General features: G+C 46.2%; 1 long non-coding RNA gene across 1 annotated transcript; it reads left to right on the forward strand.

Annotated features, from left to right (window-relative positions):
• On the forward strand, positions 1-26870 carry LOC108299704. Its single transcript, XR_005199009.1, has 6 exons — positions 1-37; positions 1415-1503; positions 21477-21647; positions 24452-24591; positions 25608-25726; positions 26771-26870. It is a non-coding gene; the product is annotated as an uncharacterized LOC108299704 (long non-coding RNA).

Genomic DNA, 26870 nt, shown 5'->3' on the forward strand with positions numbered 1-26870 from the left:
TCTCTTGCCTCAGCCTCCTGAGTAGCTGGGATTACAGGTGCCTGCCACCAAACTCAGGTAATTTTTGCATGTTTAGTACAGACAGGGTTTCACCACGTTGGCCAGGCTGGTCTCAAACTCTTGACCTCAAGTGATCCGTCCACCTTGGTCTCCCAAAGTGCTGGGATTACAGGTGTGAGCCAGTGTGCCTGGTCAAAATTAGCCATTTTAAAGTGTACAGTGGTATGGAGTACATTCACGGTGTTGTACAGCCATTGCTTCTCTCTAGTTCCAAGACATTTTCATCACCTGCAAAAAAGATTCCATACTCAATAAGCAGTCACTTCTCATTCCCATTTCCTGTCCCCTCAGCCCCAAGCAACCACTAATCTGCTGTCTCTTTATGGATTTACCTGTACTGAATATTTCATATAAATCAAATCCTGGCCAGGTGTGGTGGGTCACACCTATAATTCCAGCAGTTAGGGAGGTTGAGGCAGGAAGATTGCTTAACCTCAGGAGTTCAAGACCAGCCTGGGCAACATAGCAAGACCTCATCTCTACTAAAATTAAAAAAATATATATTGAAAATAAAAATAAATGGACTCCTACAGTGTGTGACCTTTTGTGCTTGGTGTCTCTGATTTAGCATTTGTTTGTTTATTTATTTATTTTTTAGACTCAGTCTTGCTCTGTCACCAGGCTGGAGTGCAGTGGCACGATCTCTGCTTGCTGCAAACTCCCGGGTTCAAGCGATTCTCCTGCCACAGCCTCCCGAGTAGCTGGGATTACAGCGGTGTGCCACCATACCCAGCTAATTTTTGTATTTTTAGTAGAGACAGGGTTTCGCCATGTTGGCCAGGGTGGTCTGGATCTCTTGACCTGATCCAGGTCTGCCTCGGCCTCCCAAAGTGCTGGGATTACAGGCATGAGCCACCACTCCCGGCCTATTTCTTTTTAAAACTGGGGAAAAGATGGGAAGAAGCCAGTAGAGAAGGGAAATGTTGAAAACACAGGAGAGCAAGAAGTGACCAATAGGATGCATTCCTGAGAATGTGGGGGCAGGGGTGGGGTGGGGGGAGCCCAGGACCAACTGCCTTTATACCTCCAAGGGACACCTCTCACTGGGGAAGCAGGAGGGATGGGGCAGGTGCTGACAAGATCCTCATGATAGATTTGGTGGCAGCTGAGATTTGCACCTAATGGTGTCTGTTTATTCTGTGAAATAAGAGGTTGGCCATCTACTGAGAGGAGAGTAGCAGCATTGTAGGTTTGAAGAAAATGATGATAATTGGAAATAGTTGCTGTAGAGAACGGGCAAAATCTTGCCAAGGAAATAGAGGAGGTTTTCCAGGCTATGTTGAGAGCCTGGTGAGGCTGGGGTCAGTGAATTCACAGTAATGTAAACCTGTGGTGTGATCTGATTTATCTGCAGATCTCAGCAGCCTGGAGGTGAATGAGGTGTACGTGTCACATTTGGAGCCATGGCAACCATCCTGTGACCATGAGGACACAAGTCTAAAGGTAAACACTGAGGATGGCGGAACAGAGGATGCTTGGGGTCCCTCGGGCTGTTCTGTGCACAGTAGTGAGATGACTCTGTTCAGAAGTCAGAACTCATTGCTCCTCTCCTCAAAACCCTCAGATGGCTTCCTCTCTCTCCAAGAATACAGTTTCAAGTCCATAAAGCCCCAGGTGATCTGACTCCCCGCTGCCTCTTTGATCTCATCCTTTTACACTCCCCCTTCCTCCTTCCCTCCAAGCCAACCTCTGGCTTCCCTGTTGATCCTTCAATGTTTCCAGCACACTCCAGCCTCATGGCCTCTGCTCTGGCTGTTCCGCTTTGCCTGGGATGCTCTCAGCCCAGACACCTGGCCTGTTCACCCATTTGCTTCAGCTTCCTGTGTAAATGTTGCCTCCTTGGAGAGGCAGTCTCTGACCACCCTCTTTCTAAGGCACCCCCTTCTTCATCACTCTGTTCCGTTTTCCTGCCTTATTGTTTTTCAGAGCACATATTAGCACCTCACACTTTAAGGACTTGTTTATTCTCTTACACACATACTCTTACACTTCTTCATGCTCACATGCACACACACACACACACACACACACACACACACACAAAACTCTCACACTCATATGCACTCATGCTCCCTGATACACGCACATGCTCACCTTCACTCACTCTCACACATATGCACAAATGTGAACTTCCAGAGAGCGGCACCCTGGTCCATTCCTCGGCACCTAGAACAGTACCTGGCATCTAGTAGGTATTCAACAAATCTTTATTGAATGAATGAATTAATTAAATAATTAAAATAAAAAGCCAGGGGCTGGGTGTAGGTGGCTCACACCTGTAATCCCAGCACTTTGGGAGGCTCGGGCGGGCGCATCACCTAAGGTCAGGAGTTTGAGACCAGCCTGACCAACGTGGTGAAACCCTGTCTCTATTAAAAATACAAAATTAGCTGGGCATAGTGGTACATGCCTGTAATCCCAGCTACTTGGGATGCTGAGGCAGGAGACTTGCTTGAACCCGGGAGGCGAAGGTTGCAGAGATCCGAGACCATGCCATTGCATTACAGCCTGGGCAACAAGAACTAAACAACATCTCAAAAAAAAAGTAAAAATAAAAAGCCAGAGTCCTTGATGATGTTATTGGGTCACCGAACTGACTGTGGAACCACCCAGGCCCAGACTTTTTGTCATGAGAGAGAGTTGTCAACTGCTAAGTTATAGGAGAAAACAGTCAAGGGCAAAGCAGGAGGCAGGGCATGAGCACCCAGGATTGCACCCCTGGCACCCTGGTCAGAGCCCGCCCACTTCACCCATGGCCTGGTCCAGCTGGCCTGCCCCAGCCCTGCAGAGAAACTGAAACCAGACTGACCCCATCTCTACTAAGCTGATGGAGCTGCCCCACTTCAGGTGTTGCTGGTTGCTTTGCCAGAATGAGAAAGATGAATGAATCTTGCACCAGTTCCTACCTGGCAGTGACACACCTCAGCTCCATTCGCCTTCGCTCACCAATGCAAATGATGTGGCCACACCTAACTTCAAGGGGAAGGAAGCTTAATCCTCCCATGTTCCAGGTGGAGTACTAAAAACACTTGGTAGACGACACCAGCGACTGCCACCGAGTTTGTAGACAGAATCACGTAGGACTTGTGGGTACTGAGCACCAGTTCAAGCCAAGGACAAAATGAAGTCTCCATTTTTAACAGAAGAATCTGGGCCTGCAAATAAACAGGTCAGTGAACAATTCCACTAGGAAACTCACTGGAATATAAGAACATTTATTTATTACTTTGGCAACACCAAGATATGATACCCTATGCATGAACAAGCAGGGACCACCTTGGTTCCACCTTCCTGCGGGAACAGTCGTCCATCAGCTTGCGTGGTGTTCTTTCCTTAATGGGCTGTTTTCATATGAAAAAGCCCTTGTCTCCAGCAGCAACCCAGTTAGGTCTCTGGTTATTTTTGCATTTTGTACCTCCCATCACATGCTAGGGTTGGACAAAGATCCAGGAATCCAGGCTTGGAAGAGAGGCTGCCTGAATCATGACATAGATGCTGCTGCCTGGAGAGGCAGGGCTCCCCTGCAATATCCAGCCTGCTCCCCTGGTCCACCAGCACTCCCTGGGAAAGGTTAGTGCCACACATACAGCCCTGGGCAGCAAAGCAGAGGCTGAACTGAAACAGATACTGACTAAAATAAGACCTGCCAATTATTGTATAGATCTGTGCTTTTCAGCTTTTTAAAAAACAGTTTCTTTAGATCAACATACAAATCTCAAAAGTCATCCCTGACCCAAGGTTCTGATACATAAATAAGCACCTCTCTTGTCTGTGTGTCCCCACTTGCCAAGAGCATTTTACTGAATTTTACTTTCTATACTTTTGTCAGAAGATGAAAATTTCCAGATATAAAATTATTATTTATAATTATTAATTATATTATAATTGAACCTTCCTTTTAAAAACACTCATGTTCCTGTGAACCAGTAAGTGCATTACTCCCTTGGGCTGGAGGCCCCAGCTGAGACTAGATGAACTCCAGCAGAGACTCTGACAAATGAATGACAGCGTTGGGTCAGAGAGAAATGTGAAAACCAGCAAACATATGTTCAAATCGCGATGCCATCATTTAGTAAACATGCACCCTGAGCAACTTTCCAGGGCTTATTTTCTTGTCTATGAAATGGGAACAACAGGTACAGTACCATCTAGTCCACTGGGGTCACCAGAAGAAACTAGACGATGTAACATACAAGGAACATTTAGAAGCAAGTATGTAACAAACGCTCAGCAAATGGCGATCACATTTTAACTTGTCCACCCAAATAGAGAAAACCAGTGGTCACATGGAACTGAGATTTTTCTCAATGTATGATTTTTACCTCTTAATTTCTTTGGGCTTTTCTTTTCTGGAAGGGGATGAACACAGATAAAAAGAGAGTTTAAGAGCTCTTCATGGAAAGATAGCCAAACCATTAAAATACTATTTCAACAGAGGGGGGTCACAGAATGATGGAATGGTAGCTCTATAGGACTAAAGGGAACCTCATATTTGCCACTTTTATCTGATTCATGAAACTGAGACCCAGAGAGGTAAAGGGGTGTACTCAGTCCCATGGCTGAGTTGCAAACTATGTGAATGGCACCTGTTGGTGTCACGCAATGCATAACAACCACCTGTGCAGCCTCATGGCCCTGCACAACCTCCTGACCGCAGTGATGGAATAAAGTGGTCCGTTAGTGGTATTTTCAAGCCTCTGGAGATGTTGATACAATGACTCCTCCTCTTTCTCCATGCCCTGAAATATTGTAGCCCAAGAAGCTGCGGATGCTCTTATAGCTGTGAGGGGAGGGGCTCCCCGAGGAGAGAGGTAACCTAGAATTGAGAGATGGAGGAAGAGACAAAATCTGGATGGCTTTGCTCAGATCCTGTAATCCAACTATGCCTGAATGTGGATCTATCTTCCAAAGGTAGGCTGCTTTTCATTTGTTTGTTTGAGCCAGCTGGTATCAGATGATCTGTCACTTACTACCTTGTTATAATTAATAGAGGAGCTCAAAGAGCTATAAATATCTGAGGAGGAAGACTTCAGGTTGCAAAGCCTTCCTGGACCAGGTTGCTTCAAAGGAAGGTCTGAAAGGAAGAATGGGAGGTAGGCAGGCTGGGAAGGGAGAGACAATTCAGGGAAGGAGAAGACCATGAGCAGAGGCCTGAGATAGAGAGCCTGGTGCTATGGACTGGATGCTTGTGCCTCCCCCTGCCCCCAATCCACTTGTTGAAGCCCAGTCCCCTGTGCGATGGTGTTAGGTAGTCTGACCTTTGGAAGGTAATTAGCCGTGAGGGTGAATCCCTCACCAACAGGATTAGTGTCTTCATGAAAAGACAGGAGACAGCTTGCTTTCTATCCTCTCTGCCATGAGGACACACACAAAAAAATGGTCATCTGCAACCAGGAAGAGGTCCCTTACCAGAGCCAACAATGCTGGTGCCCTGATCTCAGACTTCTCGGCCTCCAGGACAGTGAGAAATAAATCTCTGTTGTCTAAGCCACCCAACATATAGTCATTTATAACAGCACAGAGTGACTGAGACACCTGGGGTGGGTGTGTTTGGGGAATTAAGTCCATTTGGTTAGAGTGTTGGATACCCGAAGCAGGTAATGGGGGTTAGGACTGAAGATGTAGGTTCCTACCAGTCTGTGAGTTTCTTCTTTTGGATTTTGGATAATAATTCAGCAAGAGAGGAGGGATGAGAATGAAAGGAAAGAACTGGTTGTGAGACTATTGGTAATTTTTGAAGCTAGAGAGTCCATGGCTTCTAGGGTGACCAGCTGTTCTGATTTGCGCAGGACTGAGGAGTTTCCCAGGATGTGAAACTTTTAGTGCTAAAATTGGACAGTTCCATGCAAATGGGGATGATTGATCACCCTGAAATATCACCCAAAACCCTAAAGGAAGATATTGATAGATTTCATTCAGTAAAAAATGACATGTGAGTGGCCAGGCATGGTGGCTTACGCCTGTAATCCCATAACTTTGGTAGAGGCCCAGGCCAGCGGATCATGAGGTCAGGAGTTCGAAACCAGCCTGGTGTTGACCAGCATGGTGGAACCCTGTCTCTACTAAAAATATAAAGATTAGCTGGGTATGGTGGCACACGCCCATAGTCCCAGCTATCTGGCAGACTGAGGCAGGAGAATTGCTTGGACCCAGCAAGTGGAGGTTGCAGTGAGCCGAGATTATGCCACTGCTCTCCAGCCTGGGCAACAGAGTGAGACTCCATCTCACTAAATTAATCAATCAATAAATTAATAAAATAAAATAAAATAAAATTTTAAAATAACATGAATAAAAAACAGAAGATAGTCTGAATGCATTGAAGCTATTTTTCTCTAGAAAAAAATTAAATGACTATCTCTTTGGGACTCGAGCCATTCAGTGACACTACCCTCCATTTCCTGATTGCCATCATCCAACCTCCTTGTGCCTGAACCCATCAGTACCAGGAGTCCTGTCACCTCTGAATTCTCAAGTTCCTACATCTCACTTTGGCCAAAATCATCCATGTTTGCAGCACTCTCTTGCCCGACACGGCCCTCCAGTCTCCTGGAGCCCTCTGATCCCTCCATTGCTCCTCCTCCTTTTTTCTGTCTTCCTTCTCTACCTAGCCAAGATCACCCAATCAGTCACTTCAAATAACTTGGTCGATATCATACCCTGTGGTCCTCTGCACTTGGCAAAATTCTCAACTCCAGATCAATTCGACTATCTATCCTCCTTCTGCACACAGGATGTAGAAAACTCTCCTTTGCAGATGAACTCTCAACTGCAGACCAATGCTTCTTTATATTCTCTCCCACTTCTCACACAACTGTGAACCCCAGTACCACCACTGAACTAGCTGTGTGATTTGGGGCAAGTTGCTTGATCTCTCCGGGTCACTGTTTTTTCACCCGAAAAGTGAGATGTTGTAAGGAATAACTGAGTTAGTACGCATAAAACACTGAGAACAGACAATGGTATGTAATGTGCACCTCATAAATGTTAGCTTTTACTGATGCTAGGATTTTGACTGTACACTTAGAGGGGTTAAATCACTGTATCAGGCAGCAGCAGGTCACAGCATTGTGATGTTTGACAAATCACACAGGACACCGAACTGTGCAAAATTTTACTTTTGCAAAGATTTAATTCAACATTTCACCAAAGATGATATACAGACAGCAAATAAACTCATGAGAAGATGCTCAATATCATCAGTTATAAAGGAAATGCTAATTAAAACCACAATATGCCACTACGCATATATTACAATGTCTAAAGTTAAAAAGACTGATCATCCCAAATTTTGGCAAGAATGTGAAGAAACTAGATCTCTCATACACTGCTAGTGGGAATGGAAAACATTTGAAAGAACAATTTACCATTTCTTTTTTGTTTTTCATTTTTTGGCACTTTCTTAATATGCTAGATAAACATCTACCATAAGATGCAACTATTCCACTCCTAGATATTTACCCAAAAGACAAGAAAGCATAGCTCCGCACAAAGATTTGTACACAAATGTTCACAGCAGCATTATCTATAATGGCCCCCAAACTGGAAACAAGACAAATGTCCCTTAACAGGGACATGGATAGATAAACAAATTGCATTGTATTCATACAGTTGACGTAGTCCTCAATAACAAAAAGAAATGAACTATTGATACAACACAACATGGATGAATCACAAAATTCTGCTGAGTGAATGAAGACAGGAAAAATAGGATGTATGGCTTAATTTCATTTATATAAAATTCTAGAAAATGTAAACTGATTTATGGTGACAGTAGGAAGATCAGTTATTGGCTAAGGAATGAGGAGGAGAAACTGAAAAAGGGCAGGAGTGAGAAATTACAAACGGGCTTGAGAAAACTTTTTGTGGTGATGGATATCTTATCTTGATTGTGGTGATGGTTTCACAGGTGTATAAATATGTCAAAACATGTCAAATATATATAGTTTGTTGTATGCCAGTTGTACTTCAAGAAAGCTATTACAAAATGACTTTTGCAGGTTAAGAGTCTCCACTCTTAGAAATGTCAGCTGCAAATGAGGGAACCCAGTTGACTTGGATAGGAAATGCATGTCACCATATTCCTTAGATACGCCTAAACTAGTGAAATAGCTTAAAGGGATCTGATACGAATAAATATACAATTACTGTTTGAAAGATATTTGTTGTGGTTTATTATTTTATAGTTGTATCTGGAATAAGAAACCATGAAGACACATGTAAATATTTTCCAGTGCTAAAATATTTGCCTCCTGAGCAGGCTTGAGTGGATTATTAAGAATTCCAAACAATAATTATATATTAGTTTAACTGTAAGCCTAGGACTAAAAAGAAATATATCTCAAAAAGATGATAAAATAAAACAAGCAAATGTCCACAATGGCAATTAGCACCAATTTAGTAAAGTGAAGAGAAGGATGGTCCATGATTCCTTAAGGGGAAGCCAATTCCTGAGGCTTTCTCCCCACAGGCATTAAGGCTGCTGAAGAGGGCATTTCCCAGAGAAGAGCGGCCTCCAATGAGCTCCTGGCCATGTGAGAGAAATTATAAGTAGATGGCTGCTAAGAGGTGGTTTTTCCCAAAGGGGAGATTGTGCCAAACCCGAGTGGGAGAAGGCGGCCAAGAAGAAGAGAGCAGGCTCACCACAATGTAAAGTAGCAAAAAAGGAAAAGCGCCCAGGTCACAGTGCCTCTCTCACTGTTACACTAATAACTGTCATTCCTTGCTGCTGTCATTTTCTCCAGCAGCAATCCCCTATCTGCCAATTTTCTTTCCTAATCTTGGGCTAGAATCCCCTAAGATGTATGGAGCATTTCACTAGGTAGGTACTACTGGAAATAGTACCAGATTTCCCTGAAGAAGTAAAAACCTAAAACCCAAAAGAAGCAGGGTATTCAGGCAAGTAGAATAACTATAACAAATAGCTAAATATAAGAAATAGCCAGGTGTGGTGGCTCACGAGTTTGAGGCTGCAGTGAGCTAAGATTGTGCCACTGTACCCAGAGCCTGGGCAACAGAGCAAGACCATGTTTCTGGAGGGTGAGGGGGAATGTATACAGAGGCCAGGCATGGTGGCTCATGCCTGTAATCCTAGCACTTTGGGAGGCTGACGTGGGTGGATCACTTGGGGTCAGGAGTTTTCAAATGTCCCTTGGAACTGACATAAATGGTTCCTACAGAAGAAGAAAGGCAAGGAAGAGTTGAGGCACTAGCTATCCTTGTGGCTGTGGGTGAGCTGCCTGGCCTTTTCAAGCCTCAGTTTCCTTGTCTGTCAAATGGTTTTGTTAATGCCCACCTCACAGGGTTGCTGAGATGCTAAGGGCCCTGAAAGTGTTTTGCAAAAGCCAAACCATTTTACCAACATGGAAAATTAGCCCTTCTGGGGGTCTATGGAAAATCAGACAGAACTTGGATACGTGGTTTATATCAGGTTTCTTGATACTTTTAAAACAATATCCCAGGTTGGTTGGGGTGGCTCATGCCTGTAATCTCAGAATTTTGAGAGGTCGAGGAAGGAGAATTGCTTGAGCCCAGGAATTTTCGAGACCACCCTGGGCAACATAGTGAGACCTCATCTCTATGAAAATTAAAACAAAAACAAAAAACAACCCACCAACCAAGAACATCATGCAGAGCTTTAATTTTGGCCCATTGCGTTATGAAAACAAGTGGATATTTGTCTTGCTTCCCAGTTATACAACTTCCTGCCTCCCTTGAGATCTTTATTTGTCCCCCTTTGCCCCACCCCCCATCATGTGTCTAAGGAGATGACAAACCAACTGGGGAGGCTGGACCCAAGGACTGAACTGTGGTTGGTTTTAAGGTCTAACTGGAAACCAGCAGTTCCTGGCTCCTCACCCCTTTTGCCTGTCCTCCCTAGAGCTGAAGTCACATGTATTAGTCCATTTTCACACTGCCATAAAGAACTACCTGAGGCTAGGTAATTTATGAAGAAAAGAGGTTTAATTGACTCACAGTTCCATAGGCTTGACAGGAAGCATGGCTGGGAAGTCTCAGGAAACTTACAATCATGGCAGAAGGTGAAAGGGAATGAGGTACATCTTACCATGGCAGAGCAGGAGAGAGCGAGAGCATAAAGGGTGTAGTGCCACATACTTTTAAATCGTCAGATCTCGTGAGAATTCACAATCACAAGAACAGCAAGGGGGAAACTGCCCCTATGATCCAATCACCTCCCACCAGATCTTTCCCCCAACACTGGGCATTACAAATTCAACATGAGATTTGGGTGGGGACACAGTTAAACCACATCATTCTGCCTGTGGATCTCCCCAAATCACATATCCTTCTCACATTTCAAAACCAATCAGGTCTTCCCAACAGTTCCCCCAAGTCTTAACTCATTCCAGCATTAACTCAAAATTCCAAGTCCAAAGTCTCATCAGAGACAAGGCCAGTCCTATTCACCTATGAGCCTGTAAAATCAAAAACAAGTTAGTTACCTCCAAGATAAAATGGGGGTACAGGCATTGGATAAATGCACCCATTCCAAATGGGAAAAATTGGCCAGAACAAAAGGGCTACAGGCCCCATACAAGTTTGAAACCCAGCAGGACAGTCATTAAATCTTTCTTTTCTTTTTTTTTTCTAAGACAAGGTCTGGTTCCATCACCTAGGCTGGAGTGCAGTGGCACAACCTTGGCTCACAGTCTTTGCCTCCAGGGCTCAAGCCATCCTCCTACCTCAGCCTCCCAAGTAGCTGGGACCACAGGTGCACGCCACCACATCCAGCTAATTTTTTTTTTTTTTTTGAGACAGAGTCTTGCTCCATTGCCCAGTCTTGCTCAGTGCAGTGGTGTGATCTTGGCTCACTGCAACCTCCTCCTGCTGGGTTCAAGTGATTCTCCTGCCTCAGCCTCCCAAGTAGCTGGTACTACAGGCATCCGCCACCATGCCCGGCTAATTTTTTTTAAATTTTTATTTTTAGTAGGGATGGGGTTTCACCATCTTGACCAGGCTGGTCATGAACTCCTGACTTTGTGATCCGCCTGCCTCGGCCTCCCAAAGTGCTGGGTGGGATTACAGTCATGAGACACCACACTTGGCCAATTTTTTTTTTTTTTTTAATAGAGACAGGGTTTTGCCATGTTTCCCAGGCTGGTCTCGAACTTGTGAGCTCAAGTGATCCACCACCTTGGCCTCCCAAAGTGCTGGGATTACAGGTGTGAGCCTCCGTGCCCAGCTGATTAAATCTTAAAGCTCCAAAATAATCTTCTTTGACTCCATGTCTCACATCCAGGCCATGCTGATGTAAGAGGTGGGGTCCCATGTGCCGTGTCCCAAGGCTGCACAGAGCAACTGGGCCCTGGGCCTGGCCCCCGAAACCATTTTTTTTCCTAGAGCTCTGAACCTATGATATGAGGGGCTGCTATGAAGTTCTCTGACATGCCCTGGAGACATTTTCGCCATTGTCTTGGCAATTAACATTTGGCTCCTCTTTACCTACGCAAATTTCTGTAGCTGGCTTGAAATTCTCCCCAGAAAATGGGTTTTTCTTTTCTACTGCATGGTCAGGCTGCAGATTTTCCAAACTTTTATGCCCTGCTTCACTTTTAAATTTAAGTTCTAATTTCAAACCATCTTTTTCTCTATGCATATCAGCATACACTTTTAGAAGCCGCCAAGTCACATCTTGAATGCTTTGCTTCTTAGAAATTTCTTCCACCAGATATCCTAAATCATCACTTCCAAATTTAAAGTCCCACAGATCTCTAGGGCAGGGGTAAAGTCCCTTTGCTAAAGCATAGCAAGGGTGACCTTTGCTCTAGTTCCCAATAAATTTCTCATCTCCATCTGAGAGACCACTTCAGCCTGGACTTCATTGTCCATATCACTATCAGCATTTTGGTCAAAACCATCCAACATCTCTAGGAAGTTCCAGACTTTCCCACATCTTCCTGTCTTCTTCGGAACCCTCCAAACTGTTCCAACCTTTGCCTGTTACCCAATTCCAAAGTCACTTCCACATTTTCAGGTATTTTTATAGCAGTACCCAACTCCCAGTACCAATTTTGTGTTAGTTCATTCTCACACTGCTATGAAGAGCTAATTGAGACTGGTGATTGGATCATGGGGGTAAACTCCCACCAGGCCCCACCCCCAACGTGTGGGGATTGCAATTTGAGATGAGATTTGGGTGGGGACGCAGGGCCAAACCATACCACCACAGCATTCCATCTGTGGTCCCAGCCAACCGCAGACTCTTGGGCCTTTGTGCTGTATCCGCAGTCTGCCTGTTCCAGTATCTTGAATGCGAGCTCAGGTTGTAAGCACATACCTATGCAGTCCTTGCTCCTGAGACTCAGTCATCATAACCTGCCCAGAAGCTTGGGGCACTTAAGATGGGGTTCCTACCTTGCCCTTTCCAAACACAGCTCATTTTCCCTGTCCCTGCTACAAGAATGGGTCTCCCCCAAAATTTGGGCCACATGTCCAGGCTATTGTTATCTCTGCAGACATGCCTGGTGAGCTGACCTGTGAGGACCTCTGAATAAATACGGGATTCTTAGCCTCAGCACTATTGACATTTTGGTGGGATAATTCCTCATTGGGGGCATGTGGCTATCCTGGGCATTGCAGAATGTTTAGCAGCACTCTTGGCCTCTACCAGTAGATGCCAGTAGCCCCCTCCCAAGATGTGACAACCCAGAATGTCTTCAGACCTTGCCAACACTGTCCGCAATGGAGGGTCATGAGATGAAGCTTCCTCTGAGAGCCCCCGTTGCTGCCTCCTGGAGATCTGTTGCTGTGGGCTGGAGCTGCAGTTGCCTCATGAATAGTTTCCACTCATCAGTAAGCACAGTTTCAGGGACTAATTGGCTGGCCTTCCACTCTGGAACATTTGTTGAATTTTTGGCCGCCCAGCCCTGACCCCACTTCCTGAGTTTGGGATCACCCCATTCAACATGGTAAGAGGCAAAGTATACTTTGTGGTAGGCATAGACCCCTAACTTCCCTGTGGTTAGGGCTTGGCTGGTTGGAGGCACTCACCTCAGACTTCAGGTTGGTGGGGAATCTACTTTAAGAGCGGCCACACAGGCAGTCACCACATCCAGACCCAGTGACACCAGAACAAGCTACCTCCAGGTTGTGACAAGGGCTCTGGTCCCACGACCTCCCTCCACCTTCCCCATTTTGCAGCCACAGCTCTGTCTTCCAACCATTGTGTGGCCACCCAGTATCCTCTCACTAAGTTCCTTTTCTGCCTGAGTCAGCCAGCACTGGTTTCTGTGGTTGCATGTAGGTTGCTAAGGATTATCACATCTTCTTCCCTATTCCCACCTGTGGGTCTGACCCCAAGAATGACCCACCTCCTCTGAATATCTTGTCTCCTCTCACAGTTGGCCTTCATGTCTAGACAGGTCCCTGGAGGATGGAAATACCCTTTTGTTCCAACTATCTGTGTTAAAACCCTCCTAGAGGCCAGGTACGGTGGCTGACATCTGTAATCCCAGCACTTTGGGAGGCTGAGGCAGGAAGATCACCTGAGGTTGGGAGTTCAGGACCAGCCTGACCATTTATGGTGAAATACTGTCTCTACTAAAAATACAAAAATTAGTTGTGTGTGGTGGTGGGTGCCTGTAATCCCAGCTACTTGGGCGGCTGAGGTTGGAGAATTGCTTAAACCTCGAGGCGGAGGTTGCAGTGAGCTGAGATCGTGCCACTGCCCTCCAGCCTGGGCAACAAAGGGAGACCCTATCTCAAAAAAACAAAAAAACAAAAAACCCTTCTAGACATAGGCAGTTCTTAACTCATAAGCACCTGGTTTGCAAAGGAGAATCTACTCACCATCACCACTAGTGTGTGGGCAGCTACAGAAACTTCTGGAAGAAGTTTCTCTGTTAGTTTAGTGTGGTGTTTTGGCTTGTAGTCTTATTTCCACAAAACTTAGAAAATGATATGTGAAAACAGCACTGAGAGGTAAGTGAGATGTCTGAAGACCACACACCTGGTTAGTGCTGAGTCCGTGGCAGGAACTGAGCTGCAGGGTCTCAGCCGAGCCATCGGCCTTCTCCAGTCCTCACTGAGCCACCAGGACTAGCAAACAGTTCAGCAACAAAGTTAAAGGGTGCACTAGGCCGGAAAAATTGACCTGGATTAAATTTTGGCAAGAATGGAGGCAGGGACCCTGCTAGGGTTGCCTTTCCTTTATTTACCAATACCCTCGCCAACAAGCAGCACTGGGACATCAGAGGTTGTGGGAGCTTTGTGTGTGGTTCCCTTGCACGTAACGGAACATGATCAATATCTGTGAACTGATGGTTGAGAAGAAGGTTATGAGGCCTGAGCCTCCCGCCCGTGCTCCTTACCTTATCTGGGTAGCCGCTAAATGACCTGGTAAACACGCTGAGCTCTGAGACCTTCGGGCTTCAAGATAAAGACAGTGGCTCAGAGGTCTGGGTTTCTTTCTAGAAGCACACATGTCCCCAGTTGTTGTTTAGGGAAGCTGCTGGGGTTTTAAGGGGCATTGCAGGGAGATCACAGGGGAGCGGCTACTTGAAAGGCTTCAAGAACAAAATCAATACGGGCCCTGTGAGCCAAGATTTCACAGCAAGTTTTAGCTATTTGCTGGTGCTGACCTGGAAAGAGAGTTGAGAGGGGACACCAGTTGCCTTTGCAGGAGGGGAGGGCTGTTGGCAAAACCTGTTTAGTAGTCACTCAAGGAAGGCCCCAAGAGAGGGATCTAATCTTTCCTAGACCGGAGGTCAATGACCTCAGTAGGAAGTGATAATAATAGACAGTAAAATTAGCTTCCTAGGGGCAACTGAGTGGCTACAAATTACCAGGCACTGCACATACGGCTACAGCATGAACCTCCATAAGCCAGTGGAAGCCAATGGGAAAGGCCATGTGACTTTCCCAAGGTCACCCAGCTGGCAAGGGTGAGAGCTGGGATTCCATTTTGCTGCACTTCAGAGCCCGGTCCCTGTCCACACCACACCACCAACTCCCAACCATAACGAGAACATGACTTAGACTCTATGTGAAGGCACAGTAAGTACATCTTAGGTTTCCAGAGAACAGACTTGAAACATTCTGCTGTGCTAATAAAAACTTACTTTCTCACCTTGCAAAATTGGCATCAATTGTGCTCACCCCGACCCTAGTCAGCCCCTGCTGATGACTTGCCCAAAGACATTCCCACGCCTCCAAGTCCGGGGGAGATCTGTGTCGCCCTCTCGGCAGCACACCCACTGGCATCCCTAGGGTGAATCTTATGAAATAGGAGATGGGTATTTAGCTATGCATTTTTTATTTTTTTGTATTTATTTTTTTTTGAGCCAGGGTCTTGCTGTGTCATCAGGTTGGAGGGCAGTGGCATGAACATGGCTCAGTGCAGCCTCAAACTCCCAGACTCAGTGGCCCTCCCACCTTAGCCTCTGAGTAGCTGGGGCCGCAGGTGCTCACCACCACACCTGGCTAATTTTGTAATTTTTAGTAGTAATATTTTTATTTTAATTTTATTAAACATTTTTTTAAATTTAATTTTTAGTATTAACTTTAATTTTAAAAATTAAAACTAATTTTTTAATTTTTAGTGATTTTAATTCTTTAGTGAGAGATGGAGTCTTGCTCTGTTGCCCAGGAGGGTCTTGAACTCCTGGGCTCAAGTGATCGTCCTACCTCGGCTTCCCAAAATGCTGGGATTACAGGTGTGAGCCACCATGCCCAGCCTAGCTGTGCACTTTTCTTTTTTTTGAGATGGAGTCTTGCTCCATTGCCCAGGCTAGAGTGCAGTGGTACGATCTCAGCTCACTGCAACCTCCACCTCTGGGTTCAAGTGATTCTCTTGCCTCAGGCTCCTGAGTAGCTGAGATTACAGATGCATGCCACCATGCCTGGCTAATTTTGGTAATTTTAGTAGAGATGGGGTCTCACCATGTTGGTCAGGCTGGTCTCGAACTCCTGACCTCGTGATCTGTCCATCTCAGCCTCCCAAAGTGCTGGGATTATAGGTGCAAGCCACTGCGCCTGGCGCTGTGCATTTTTCTTAAGAGTGGCTACCTGATTTGGCTTAGTCTAATTTCTTCTAAGACCTGTGGCGAGGGGATAGCATAATCATGTTAAAGTGTGCATTGGAGTTAAACTTTGTTTCTCCAAGGCCCTTGCATCATTTCTTAAAAAAGCAGTTGCAGAACTCTATGTATGGCATAAACCTGTTTCTGCAAAAATAAAATCTCCATAAATTCATGTGCATTCATAAGAAATAATCTGAGAGGTTGCTCAGTAAACTGCTAACAGTAGTTGGCTCTGGGGAACAGGGTCAAGGCTGTGCTGTGTCTTTGGAAAGGGCCCTTACACTTTTTCCTTTATTTTTATTTTGTATTTTTTCAGAGGCAGAGTCTCACTCTGTCACCCAGGCTGGAGTGCAGTGGCATGATCATAGCTCACTACAGTCTCAACCTCCTGGGCTCAAGTGATTCTCCTGCTTCTGCCTCTCAAGTAGCTGGGACCACAGGTGCACACCAGCACACTTGGCCCATTTTCTAGAATTTTGTCTGAATGGAATCATACAGTGTGTATTCCTTTTATTGCTTCTTTCACTCAGTGTGGTGAGTCTGCAATTCATCCATATCATTGAATGTATCAATAATTCATTCCTTTCTAATTTCTGAGAGTATTTCATGGAATGGAAACACCTCAATTTGTTTATCCATTCACTTGGTGGACATTTGGGTTGTTTTCAATTTTTAGCCATTACTAGTAAAGCTGCTATGAACATTCATGTCCAAGCCTTTCTATGGGCATATATTATCTCGGGTAAATACAGTAAATACCTAGGAGTGGAATGGCTGGGTTATACAGTGGGCGTATATTTATCATTTTAAGAAACCGCATAACTGTTTTCAAAGTAGTTGCACCATTTTGCAGTACTAGCTTCACTAAGAAAGCATTTTTTAAAAAATGGCTTTACTGGTATTCCTTGACCTTTACAATATAAACTATGTAAGCTTTCCCCAGTTCCAGAGTTTGGGGGTGGAATTTGGGAGACAGCTGAATCTTTTTCCTAATAAAGGGAAAGAACTGAAGTTGGTGATGTAGGGTGGGGCCCCTGGATGGAGCCAGGAACCTGGACCCAAGTGGTAGAAACACAGGCAATAAAAACATCCAGTGGGCTGGGCACAGTGGCTCACCCCTATAATCTCAGCACTTTGGGAGGCCAAGACAGGATCACCTGAGGTCAAGAGTTCAAGACCAGCCAGGCTAACATGGCAAAACCCTGGCTCTACTAAAAAGGCCAGGCATGGTGGCTCATGCCTATAATCCCAGCTACTTGGGAGGCTGAGGAAGGAGAATCACTTGAACCCGGGAGGCAGAGGTTGCAGTGAACCAAGATCATGCCACTCCAGCCTGTGATGGGAGAGAGACTCCCTCTCAAAAAAAACAAAACAAAACAAAACAAAAACCCCATAAGCTTCTGGCCTCACTTATGCATTCACAGCCCACCAGTGGGCCTCACTGCATTGCTTAGGAAACTAGGTTTTAGGGGAACTCAAAGAAGGCCCAGAGCCTGGCAGCTGCATGCACATGCCCACTACTTATCCGTGAGATGTGCTTCGACATCTGCGTGTTTTCCCCCATTGTGAGGATGTGGGCTCCCATTCAAGCTTGGTGCTGAGCCTGGCACAACCTGAGTGGGCCACATACTCTTTTTGAAGAATGGCAAAAAGCTCATGACTCATGGCCAGGCAGTACGTGATCGGTGCTACACATGCAGAGGCCCTGGTGCCCGAGGAACTCAGAGGAGGACCTAGCCTTGTTCCTGGGACTCTCTCTGGTTATGAGTGTTCCAATCAGCCCGTATCAACCAGTGGGAGTCCCATCTGAGTTGTCCACCCTCACTGTGAAATGTCCAGTACCCCCATCAGAATCATCTAGACCCCTGCTGTTTCCTCCTGTTTCTAGGGGGACGTGACCCTGCTTTGGACTGGTGGCATCAGGCAAAAAAGAGTGGTCTCTGAAGGTTTGGTGCCAAAAGTGGGACTAAGCAGGGTTTTGAGGGTCTTGATCAGCCTTCTCAGGACAGAGCAAGAGCTATGAATTAAGAGCCTCGAGGGAAAGAGGAACTATAACTTGGGAATGACCCTGGCTTCTGGCCCCACCGCCACCTTTCCTGTCCACATGGAATTTCAGGCTGGCAAGTCCCCTGACATGGCCCAAGGGGGCATTAAGAGGTTCCTGAGAGTGCTGAGGGTGTCAGCATGGGTGAGGGGTTGGAGGAACTTCCTCTGGAGCGATGTCCTTCTCTTGAACTAGGAGTATCCAATTTGATCCAGGTGAGCTTTTTAGTTTAGGGTAGTGAGGGCCAGTCCCTGGATCAGAAGCCTCAGCATCACCTGGGAACTTATTTGGAATGTAAATCATTCAGGACAGACCTCCCAGTGAATTGAAAATTCTGGGACTAGGGCCCAGCAATCAAGCCCCCTAGGTGACTGATGTAGGCTCAAGTTTGAGAAACTTTAGAAATTGACTCCTTAAAAAATCCCAGCCAGGCACAGTGGGTCATACCTGCAATCCTTGCACTTTGGGAGACTAAGGTGGGAGGATTCCTTGAGCACAGGAGTTTAAGACTAGCCTGGGTAACACAGGGAGACTCCCATCTCTACCAAAAATAAAAAATTAGCCTGCCATGGTGGCAGACGCCTGTGGCCCCAGTTAGGAGGCTAAGATGGGAGGACTGCTTGAGCCAGGGAGGGCCAGACTGCAGTGAGCTGTGATTGCACCACTGCACAGCAGCCTGGGCAACAGAGAGAGACCTTGTGTCAAAAAATTAAAAATCCTCTCTCCTTCTCTCTCTCTCATACACACAAACACACACCCACACACCCACACATACCCAGACACACCCCCACCCCCTCACCAACACACACACATGCTGGGCCAGCAAAGGGCTGTAGTCTGAACACGTGGAACAAGGAACAGAAGTCATTGCACAGCTGACTCAGAAAATCAGAAACTTCCCTGCCCCCAGCCGTCCAACAGGAGTCTCTGGCTTCCGTGACCACTTTCACACAGTCCTTATTCAACTCTTGGTTCGACCCTTACTTTTGCATTCCAACTGGATACAAAGCTGGGGCCTGTTTTCCTATTATCTGCCAGATGAATGCTTGGATCGGTGTCCGGGCTGCCCGGTCGTGCTTAGTAATTGGAAACAGACACGTTGGAAATCTCAAATTCTGGTTTCCTGCGGGGGAGTCAACTCCAAGTCTGCGGGAGAGGAAAGGACGTTGTGACACAGCGCCACCCTGTGGCAGAAAGAGGGAGAGCCGCTCTTGGCCGGTTGTCTGCATTGGCTCTGAAAGCTTGGGGCTGGCAGAAACCTGAAACCTCACAGATCCCCAAAACAACAAAACTATCATTTAAAGAGCACTTACTGTGTGTTATGGAGGAACTGTGATAATTGTTTTATATTGTTATGGCCTCAGATTTTACCATGAGATGGATTCTGTTTTCCGAATAAGGAAACTTGGGCCCAGAAGGGTTAAGGAATTTGCCTAATGTGACACAGCTAAGAGATAGCCAGGCTACACGTACACAGAACATGGCCTACACATTTTTTTGATACAAGGTCTCACTCTGCTGCCCAGGCTGGAGTGCAGTGGCACGACCTTAGCTCACTGCATCCTTGACCGTCCAGGCTCAAGCGATCCTCCTGCCTCAGCCTCCCAAGTAGCTGGGACCACAGGCATACATTACCATGCCCAGCTAATTTTGTTTATTTTTTGTAAAGATGAGGGATCCTTATGTTGCCTAGGCTGGTCTTGAACTCCTGGCCTCGAGTGATCCTCCAGCCTCAGCATCCCAAAGTGCTGGGATTTCAGGCATGAGCCACTGCATCTGACCGAGGACACACATCTAACCACCACTCTGTCCCAGTCACCTGCTCAGTGGAGAATGTTCCCTATAGCAGGGCTTCTCAAACTCCCACCTGCAGGAGGGACCGGGGAGCCTGTTAAAAATTCAGATTCTGATTCAGCTAATCTGAGGTAGGGCCCGAGAGTCTACATTTATTTCTTGTTTTCTTTTTTTTTTTTTTTGAGACAGAGTTTCACTCTTGTTGCCCAGGCAGGAGTGCAGTGGCACAGTTTCGGCTCACTGCAACCTCCACCTCCCAAGCTCAAGCGATTCTCCTGCCTCAGCCTCCTGACGAGCTAGGACTACAGGCACCTGCTGCCACACCTGGCTAATTTTTGTATTTTTAGTAGAGACAGGGTTTCACCATGTTGGCCAGGCTGATCTCGAACTCCTCACCTCAGGTGATCCACCCCCCTCAGACTCCCCAAGTGCTGGGATTACAAGCATGAGCCACCATGCCCAGCCTGGGAGTCTACATTTCTAAAGGCTCCTAGGTAATGTGGTGCTGCTGGTTCATGGCCCACACTTGGAGAGGTGAGGCCCTAGAGCAGCTGCCCAGTAGAACTTTCTGTAACGGTGGAAGTGCTGTAACTCTGCACTGTGTTATACATCGCCACTGGCTGCAGGTGCTGTGGAGCACCTGAAACACAGCTACCGCAACAGAGAAATTAATTTTAGTTCATTAAATTAATTTGAATTTAAACAGCCACATGCACATAGTGGTCTCCATACTGGATAGTGCAACATCCATCATGAGTAGGGGCTCAGGGTTGTCATTCAAGAGCCAAAATACCGTGGTGGGTTAAAGCGAGACTATAGGGTATCAAATTTTTGGAGTCATTAGAGATAATATAGTCAACACTGCTGTTTTACATATGAAGAAACTTGCCAGAGAGGCAAAGTGACTCGTTGCAGAGCCACAGAGCTGTTCCTGACAGAGGGAAGGCTTCAGGTTCAAGGACAGCATTCTCCCTACTGTGCCACATTTTGCTCTAGGCCCACTGACCTCTTTCTCCGTTACAGTAGCCATGTTGCAGATCCTCCATAGCACCTGAATCATTTAGGAGAGGAATAAAGACATTAATTCACGTTATATTTTATAACATCAAATATGCCTGTTCAAAATGTAGAATAATTATTAAAATAATAAATGTGGGCTGTGTGCAGTGGCTCATGCCTGTAATCACAGCACTTTGGGAGGCTGAGGCAGGCAGATCATTTGAGGCCAGGAATTCAAGACCAGCCTGGAAACATNTTTGGGAGGCCCAGGAGTGCAGATCAACTGAGGTTAGGAGTTCAAGAGCAGCTTAGCCAACATACTGAAACACCATCTCAACTAAAAATAAAAAAAATTAGCCAGGCAAGGTGGTACGTGCCTGTAGTCCCAGATACTCAGGAGGCTGAAGCACGAAAATTGCTTGAACCCAGGAGGCGGAGGTTGCAGTGAGCCAAGATCACATCACTGCACTTCAGCCTGAGTGACAGAGCAAGACTCTGCCTCAAAATAATAATAATAAACATTGAGTGTCCCTCTTCCACAGGGAAAGGAGGTTAGATAAAGCTAGATTTCCATCTGAAAAGGGAGATGGAGGGGAAATATGGACAATAACACATGAAGTGAGAGTCAGAAAAAAAATCTGCACATACAAATAGATATATATGGAAGCATCTCATAATGTTATCGTGGTTCTTTATGAAGAATGAAGTTGCAGGTGAGCTCTGTTTTCCATCCCACCTCCTGGTACTAACGACCTTTGTGTGGCCCTCTTCCACACTGTACTAGGGTGAGTTTCCCCTAAGCGATTCAACGGCATTAAAATCTTGAACCAGGTCATCATCCTCCCATCTTATATATTGCTATCCAGTATTTTAGTCCCATCTCATTTGTGTATATCCTAAATTAGTTTTATAAATAATTTTTTCAAGAATTACCCTCGGCCTACCTGTCATTATTCGCCAGTGCTTCTTGCATCCCCAAGCAGGATAAAGTCTTAGCTCTGGACTTGGTACCTGCTGGCTTCTCTTTTCCTTTTCCTGTTTATTTCTGGAAAGCTCAGCATTTCTAGGAGTTTCAGTGGGGGAATTTTCCAGTGTCTGGTTTCCATGTTGCTGGTGTCCCCTTATTTGAATATTTCAGCAAGGCTGATGTACTTCTTCCTCTTGAAAACCTTAAACTCATTCAAGAGTTTTGTGTCCTGAGGGGTCAGGTGGGACAGAGTTAGGGAAGAAGGTAGAAAGGAAAGGTGAGAATGGGGGGTGGGGCGGCAGAACTTTGGGGTGACACTGCAGAAGGCGCCTCTGAGGAATCGAGTCTCCCGGCCACCAAGATTGATCCGTGTACCCCAGCCAGATGGGGGGCTTCCAGGGACTGTGTGGAGTAGAAGAAGATTGTATCCGTGGAATTGAAAAATCACAGGAAAGCCAGGCATGGTGACTCACACCTGTAATCCCAGCACTTTGGGAGGCTGAGGTGGGTGAATTGCCTGAGGTCAGGAGTTCAAGACTAGCCTGGCCAACATGGTGAAACCCTGTCTCTACTAAAAATACAAAAATTAGCCGGGTGCGGTGGCGTGCACCTGTAATCCCAGCTACTCAGAGGCTGAGGTGGGAGAATCGCTTGAACCCAGAGACAAGGTGGCAGTGAGTGGAGATTGTGCCACTGCACTCCAGCTGGCCTGGGCATAAAAGGAAAACTCTGTCTCAGAAAAAAAAAGGAAAAAAAATCACAGGAGAACAGCAGTGTTTTACAACTGTGGACGAGGGACCCCAGCACAACCGGGGCAGTGGAAAACCCTAAAACTAACTGGGGAGAAATTTTCATCAGATGAGTGAGAGCTCAGAGGCAGGATTAAGTTGATTAAAAGGAAATAAAGGAATCAAATACGTCTTGCTCATATAGTTTGTGGACGAATTCATAACTGCTACACACGCACACGCGCGCACACGTCCACATACACAAACACACACACACACACACACACACACACACACACACCATTCTTTTCAAACTGTCACCTGTCATCTAATTTTTGTATCTGCCTTTCTTCACATAGCTTATGTAATGGACATGATGCAACGTCATTATCTGCACTTCCCAACAGAGTCGGTAAAGTGTTTTGTCATTTAGATTGCCACACATCACAATACAAAACAATGTCACCTGCTGGGAACAAACAGCCAGGCTGCATTCTTTGTACTACCTAAAGATCCCACACCCTGTGAACGTTTCTGGAGAAACCTTCTCTTCCCTCCCAGGGAGCCCTTTGCCTTCATACTCCTAAGTCCTCCCTGCCCCCATACCTGCTCAGCCCAGGAGGCCAGGCCAGTGCTGGGAACTCTCACCTGGAGGTGAGAGAAAAGGGACACTGCTCCTCCCTCAGGAGTCTGGGGCTTCCTGGCAGCCACCAGGTGTCATCAGCAGCTTGGCAGGTGGGTGCATTTCCTGTCCCAGCCACAGCACAGACTCAGGCTGTTTCCTTCACCCTAGAATGGAGCCATTGGTTACCATGTGCAAGTTTGTAAGAATGAAAGGATAAATAAAAAAAAAAGATGAAAATTACTGTAGCAATCATTGAGTCTGCCCGCCCCCCCCATAGTCTCATTCTGCCTCTCTGGACGCATGGTGGAATCATACTTCCCTGCCCTCTGAATCCATGTTGGAAGCCAAGGAAAAGGAAGTGGGAGTGACACAGGTCGCTTCCCAGTGGCGAGCTCACCAGCCAATTTGCAATTTGCCACATTTTCCGTCTTCCTGCCACTACTCTGTCTGGTTCCAGATGGCCCCATTCCATCCACTAGGGTCCCTGAGTGAGGAGGACATGGAGGACAGCCCCTAGCCACCCCAAGAAGGACATGTAGAATGGATACAAATAAACCTTTGTTTTGTTTTTGTTTTTGTTTTTTGAGACAGAGTTTTGCTTCTGTCACCCAGGCTGGAGGGCAGTGACGCAGTCTCGGCTCACTGCAACCTCGACCTCCTGGGTTCAAACAAACAATTCTCCTGCCTCAGCCTCCTGAGTAGCTGGGATTACAGGCGCCTGCCACTATGCCCAGCTAATTTTTGCATTTTTAGTAGACATGAAGTTTTGGCATGTTGACCAGGCTGGTCTCGAACTCCTGACCTCAGTTGATCCACCCGCCTCGGCCTCCCAAAGTGCTGGGATTACAGGTGTGAGCCATCGTGCCTGGCCAATCTTTGTGGTTTTAAGCACTGAGATTTTGGCATCATTTGTTACCACAGCATAACCTAACTTGCCCAGACTGGCTAAACTTTTTTTTTTTTAAGAGAGTCTCGCTTTGTTGCCCAGGCTGCTCTCAAGCTCCTGGGCTCAAGGGATCCACCTGCCTTGTCCTCCCAAAGTTCTGGGATTACAGGCGTGAGCCACCATGCCTGCCCATAAGCTTTTTATAAAAGGATGAACCTACTCAAGATTATAGAAACTTAACAGAAGGAAGGAAGGCGTGCAGGCTGTTGGGATCATTTTGGGATTCTTCCTCTTTCCTCGTTCACTGACAGGACAGCTTCAATGTCTGGATGCTGCACAGAACACTTTCCTTTCCACTCTTTTGGGAGTCCACCTACTTATTTTCAGGTCATCTCTGCAGGCCTCCATCCTGCCTGTAGCCTGATGGAGATCTGGATTCCCATTCCGTCAGGTAAACATTATATGACTTGCAGTTTTCATAAGCCACATGGCGGAATGAGCTCCAGGAAAGCTGGTCAGAAAATGCCGTAGGCAACATAAAGAAGATGAAATTCTTGGCAAGGTGCCCATCGAAACTTTTTCTCCTGTGATGCATTGAGAATAAAGGCAGGGCAGACCTATCCATCAGGCACAGCCGGTGCAGAGCCCAGAGCTCATGGTATTTTTGGCGGCCCATGAAAATGCTTTGATTTCTTTGTTTAAACTAGAAGACAATATTTTAATATATAATGTTAATACAGACATACTGTAGGGGAGAAAGATTTCTCACCCATCACAAGGTTCATGGCTAAGGCACCTATAATAAAAGACAAATTAACAAGAGAAAAGTACACAGATTTATTTAATATACATTTTATTTGGGCTGGGTGCAGTGGCTCATGCCTGCAATCCCAGCACTTTGGGGGGCCAAGGCAGGAGGATCACTTGAGCCCAGGAGTTCAAGACTAACCAGGTAAAACAGCCAGACCTCATCTCTACTAAAAATTTTAAAAATTGGCCAGGTGCAATGGTGCACACCTGTAGTCCCAGCTACTTTGGAGGGTAGGCCGGGCATGGTGGTTCACACCTGTAATCCCAGCACTTGGGGAGGCTGAGGCAGGCAGATGACTTGAGGTCAGGAGTTCGAGACCAGCCTGGCCAACATGAAGAACCCCATCTCTGCTAAAAATACAAAATTAGCCGAGCATGGTGATGCATGCCTGTAAGCCCAGCTACTTGGGAGACTGAGGCAGGAGAAACCTGGGAGGCGGAGGTTGCAGTGAGGCAGTGCACTCCAGCCTAGGCAACAAGAGCAAAACTCTGTCTCAAAAAAAAACAAAAACAAAAACAAAACTGGGAAAACTGTATTTTCTAGACAGCCATGCAGAAGTATGATTGGAGGATAAAAAAGTATGATCTAATGACATTAAACTGGAAAGTACTTAGCAAGGCCTGTTTAGATTCTTTTTTATGTTCCTGTGTCTTCAGAGAAAAGGACATTCCTTTCCTTGGGTGTAGGAAGCACATCTCTGGAATGAAGTTTTTCTTCGGTGGAAGGTCAAATCGTTCTCTTAAGACCGTCTTCAGGGGAGAAGAGTGAGGAGAAGGTGAGGGTGACCGTCCTGTTTCTGCTATTTTCTCAAAGGCCAACGTGCTGTATTTGTGGATAGTATGTCTTGAACTCAGTCAGTACAACTTAGTAACAAAATTATAATTTTTAGTGCTTTTTATAGAAGAAAGGGACCATGAAGGCAAAAATGGGGACCCACAAAAGTCATACTCTGGCCCTGGAGAAAGAGTTTAAGAGTTTCATAACCAATACACATATGGGTTACAATGTGGTTCTTGGAACTGAGTATAGACGTGGCATTGCTGTGATCTAGAATGTCTTCTCTTTTGTGAGTGTGTCAAAATTTCCTATGACACTCTAGCTCTATGTTTGCTTTTCTAAGGTTAACTCAGGACACCAAAAGGCCAAAACTGGTGGGGGAAGAGTCCTGGATCAAAACAACATGCAGGGATATAGCAGATTGTGAGACCGCATAGGGATAGGACTCTGCCCTCACTGGGATGGGGCCCCTACTCCATGTCTGCCAATTAGCAGACTTTGCACCACAATCAGTCTAGCGCCATCCCTGCTGACCTTGCCACCTTGAAGAAACTAAGATAAGCAGCATCCACCCTAAATCTTACTCAAGGGAATTAATTCTACCACCTGCATGCACACAAGACCAGAAGAATGATCTTTGCCCCTTGTCTCATCATAATACCAAAATCCCTGCCCAGGGGAGGGCTTACCTGCTATTTTCTGCTCATGCAACAGAATGTTTATGTGTTAGCACAATTCCTTACCATGCCTGCACACCCTGCACTCCATCCCACACAGGTAGTAAGGCTCACCTACCTCACGAATTATGCATGTCACCCTCCTCACGACCAAAATGCACTCCACTCAGTAGGGCCAGTCAAGAACTCTTGCTCCTGGGCTAGTTTCCTTGTGTCGGAACACAAGCCCCCATAAAGCCTTGCCTGGGAAACTTGTTTGGCCTTGTGTCAATTGCTATTGCATGGGCGCCTAAGAACCTGTGGTCAGTAGCAATTCCTCTAGCTTGCTTCCCATGCTTTCATTTTTCCTTGCTTCTTCCCAGCAGCCTCTGACTTCTGAGAGGAGTCCAGCAGTTTCCAGGGAAGCCAGTTCCATATCTGTCTCCAGGGGTGGAGCACAGCCCTGTGTTCAGCGCATCAGCCCTG

Source organism: Cebus imitator, unplaced genomic scaffold, assembly GCF_001604975.1.
Source record: "Cebus imitator isolate Cc_AM_T3 unplaced genomic scaffold, Cebus_imitator-1.0 Scaffold23, whole genome shotgun sequence".
Classification (NCBI taxonomy): Eukaryota; Metazoa; Chordata; class Mammalia; order Primates; family Cebidae; genus Cebus; species Cebus imitator.